This window comes from Egretta garzetta, unplaced genomic scaffold (genome assembly GCF_000687185.1).
Source record: "Egretta garzetta isolate BGI_Z169 unplaced genomic scaffold, ASM68718v1 scaffold486, whole genome shotgun sequence".
NCBI lineage: Eukaryota > Metazoa > Chordata > Aves > Pelecaniformes > Ardeidae > Egretta > Egretta garzetta.
In genome coordinates, this window is record NW_009260126.1 from 2,254,370 (window position 1) to 2,258,974 (window position 4,605).

Genomic DNA, 4,605 nt, shown 5'->3' on the forward strand with positions numbered 1-4,605 from the left:
ATTGATCTTACAATTTGAGCAGAAAGCAGAAAGCAGAAGATATCTTAATCAATTGTTCCCACATAATTCCTCTGAGATAAAAGTGTTTCTCACGTGGAAGTATAACTTAATCAGGAAGCATCTAGGGCCTTTACGCATCAAAAGGTCATTCCATCAAAAATAAACACAAAGACGCTGCCAGCTTAATGAAAGTTTAGTTCAAATGCCATCCAGAATTTGCCATTTATTTGTCAACTCTTAGTTTGCAACAAGAAAACACACACGTATCCTAAAATAAAACAAACCCTTCTGTTATAGTCACACTTCCTATTTGATCATAGTCTAAACTCTGAGAAAACGTTGTATGTGATCCCACAGGGCTAACAGGAGCAAAATGCGATCTGACAAAATCAGTGAGCTAAATACACAAATAGATTGATGCAGTTTTGCTTTCTTGAAGCTAACAAAAAGAAACTTTGAAGACTGTCTCTCTGTTGTAACTGGAGCTGCTTTCAAAAGCTAGGATGTTCACAGTGCCTTCATTTCTGTCATTAAACTGAGCAAAAATAATCTGAGAGAATATGACACCTTAACAGAACACATCTGCTGGATGAGCAGTGAATGGAAGATGGACAAGGTCCCAATGCCCCTTCTGTTCATCTGCAGTTCTGGTAGTCTTAACCAGAGGAGCCAATTCTGATACTTTTTTTTACTCAGGACTTCACAGCACATGAAGGTACAGGACTTAAGTTTTCAACAAATTCTTGCCAGATGTACTGACAATTGTTATGTTCTTCTTCCAAACCAAACTATAAAACACATAGCTGCTGTAACTTCAGTCTATTGAAAATTTCCCACCATCTGGACAACACAATGATTTTCTTAAATCTGCTTATCACAGTTACTTCAAGCTTTGATTCTTGCAGTTCAAGAGTCTATTGTACCAAAACCATGATGCAGAACTGTGTAAGATATGCCTTTATTTGCTTGTTCAGAACCAAAAGAGATGTTATTCTATACTACTGACATAACTTTTTTTTAAAAAATGTATTTGTGTCCATTATGCATATTTCATAATAACACTTTTGTTTAATTATGATAAATGATGATGAACAAGAATATTATACTAGGCTCCTGTGTCTTCTTTACACTCTCATTGATTGTGCAGTTAAAACATAATTTCCTGTCACATGAATACACCATGCTATGAACATACAACTTTGCATCAAAAACACTTACAAAGATTTTGTTTCTAAGATTTTATTCCTGGAACAACCATAAAGAGGAACCATGTGCACAGACAACTGTGTATAATAAAAACAGGATAGGGATTCTGTGCAAAATTCACCTGGATATTCTTTGACTAGTGAGTGTGTAAACCTGCAACCTGAAATTCATTTAATCTAGTTTCTTTTGGGAAATCTAGCTGCATTCTTGTTAGAGAAGAAAGAAAACTAGCTAAGATATATTTGTCTAGATGCTACTACATTACAGTATCCCACACTAAGTATGTATTCGGTACATGGCCTCAGTCATGCAAGAGTCTATCTTTTAAACTGTTCATTATGCTACTGAGTCTTGTTGCCTGCTTGATATTATTGCAGACTTTGTATGCTCAGTTGCCTCTCTCACAAATTCTTCCTGGATGTTCACACTTGGCATTGCTCCCAGTGAAGATGTGGAGCTAAAAAATGTGGTGAAACAGGCAGAACTTCAGTCTCGGAACTTGGTTCTGCTCCTATTGATTAAAGCAGTGGAGGGTAAAGGCTCAATACTTTCCAAAGCAAAAATTTATACCTAATTCAGGATGGACTTTAGCAAACACAGACATGGAGCTAGCTTTTCACATATATTTCCATGTTTTAATGTCTTGAAAAGAAACTCATCAAACACATACACATGGAGCACACTCACACCTTTACAAACAACATTAACATTAAAAATACGGCTGCGCTTGAGTTTATTACGAGGATTATTTGGTCATTTCGAATCTCTCTTCTTCTCCCAAGCTCCTGTTAACATCTCCACTGAGCAAAAACACCATATTGTGTGGTGGGGCTATGCCCATGCTGATCAGCCAGAGACCAGCTGTTGAGCAGCTGGCTTCTACTCATCTTTCCTTTGCAGGACATGTTCGTGTGGGTTTCTCTCCTCTGCCCAGCTGTTGATTGCCATGGAATGTATTAGGATACAACTGCTGAAGTTGAAGAAATGTTCTTCCTGCTCAAATTTATGGGAAAGTGGCCATGGATTCAAAGCAACGATTGACAGACAGGTAGCAGGATTGCATAAACACCTTCTCATTGGGACCAGGTGAAAAGGAGAGGGAAGGGAAGGGAAGGGAAGGGAAGGGAAGGGAAGGGAAGGGAAGGGAAGGGAAGCTATTCAAGAGGGTCCGAGGAATTTTAAAAAAAAAAAGCAAACTACTTTCTCATCAGAACCTGCTGACTCCTTGAAACCAAACTTTTCTCAGGACTACAAGCTTTGATAATAAAATTTTCAGACAACAGAAAAGACAGGAAAAGCACATGCAATGATCTCATGGTATAAAGCTCAACTGGGCTGTAAGAAATAAAGGTTAAAGTCTCTGATTTGGGTAAGAGCCAAGAGACTTGAACCACAATCCAGTGACTGCCCTAAACATGGGGTTATTCTGGGATGATATTCTAATTTTTCTACACAAAGACAAAACAAGTAGTTTTCCTTCTCAATGAAGATCTCCGACAATTAACAAATGTCAAAAGGTTTTGTGGGATGGAAGGAGGGAACAGGGTAGCAGACTTGTTCTCTGGCTCACTCTCCTTACCAAGGCAGACTATTTTGGCAATTCAGGATTTGCTAAAGACTGGAAGCAATCTACTCCACCTAACTGCCAGGCCACATTCCCAGCACCAGGGAACAAAAGCTGACCTAAAGCTTAGCAAGGATATTTCCATGCCAGCATAACCCTCTGGAAATCAGATCCACTGGTTTTGTGTTTTCCACTGTCTGTAATTTTTTTTAATGGAGGTGGTATTTAAACCACAGAAGAATACAGAATAGATGATGTTCAGCCAAAATAAAAATAAAATAAAATATGAGAATATAGAAAGATATGAGAAAATTGGCAATATGCACTTAGAAACAAGAATCTACTTTTCCAGTATCCTGGACTATTTAGAAATATAAACACTGGGAAAGGAAACCAGCCTTATTCTGGTTAAAATGAGCTAAAGATTGGAAACAATCTTTTTAGCTACTACAGAACAGAATTTAGGGGGGGAGGGGAAGATATTACCACTATTTATAGTAACAGCATTTCTGCAAACTAAAATAAGCATTATCTACTCTTCTGTTTCAGAAAATTTATTAAGGTTGGAAAGTGTTCCCCTACTGCTGCAATGAACTACAGGTTTTATGCATTATCCAGGTCTCAGTGTTCCTCTGAAACTCTGGGGATGCAGTTCTGACTCAGCCAGTTGAGAAGTGGAGTCCCAGGTTTCCTACCTCTCTGCCCTATCAGGCATAAATGACCCTGGAGCAGGGATAGCAGAAGAAGATAATATGTGATCAGGAGCTAGAGATTACAGTCCTCTGTTCTAATTTAAGATGGAAATTAGTGACAGTTCAGATTCATCTGCAGGTTGTGGACTGCAGCATAGTGGAGATATTTCATTCTGTGTCCCTGTTGCAGGGGTAGGATGCTGCAGGGGACAAAGCTGATAGGTATAAGCAGTAATCACCATCCTATTCAAATTCACATGTGAACGTGAATTGGAGCCACTGCTAGAGGTGGGATGTTTACCCAACTCCATTAGCAAGGAAATTAGTAGAAAATTATTATAATGAGTAGGATTCACTCCTTTGATCAGGAGAATTTTATAAATGCCTCCTCTGAATGTTGTTTTGTTTTCTTCAGGAATATGCAGACTAAGATTTTCTGCTGGGATTTCCTTACTGCTGAAGACTCTGGATTAAAAATCACCATGGCAAAACTCACTTTTTTATGAGCATACCTATAAGTGTGGTTTTGTATATAATTTCATCTTCTGAAGGTTATTGTGCAAGTGAAAATTTGTCCTGACTTCTTGGCTAGTTCAAAGCTCAAAATGGCCAAGGTATTGTTCTCCATTAAAATAACGGCTACATTCTGTGCCACCCAAGAGTTTTAGTTTTACCTGCTCACTTGTTTGCAGCATTGAATGGATGGGTAAATGTCTATGTTGATCAGATAGCTGATGCAACTGGTAACGAGGTCCAGAAACTCTCCGCCTCACATCTGCCCATCCTGCAGATACAACTATCAGACCCCTGGGTGATGGATTTCCTATGTAGGTAAATAGTAATAGAGGTAGCGTAGCCATGGTGGAGCTTTGGTGGGGGCCTGGAGCAAGAGCTCAGCTGGAAGCAGCTCCCAGGAGAAAGGGAGGGGAGGCACTATTGCTTCTTCCAACTCTTCTCAATTGCTCTTATCAGTGAGTCAGCCTCCAGCCGCCAACTACACTCCTAGACCCTAGACGTGGAGGGGTTGCATTGCTGGCATGGACCCAAAGAGCTCTTTGTATGGCTAGGAAGTGCTAGCACGTCCAAAGATGAATTCCCAGGCAGACCCTACTCCAAGAAGGAGAGCCAGAGGGAGACTAAAGG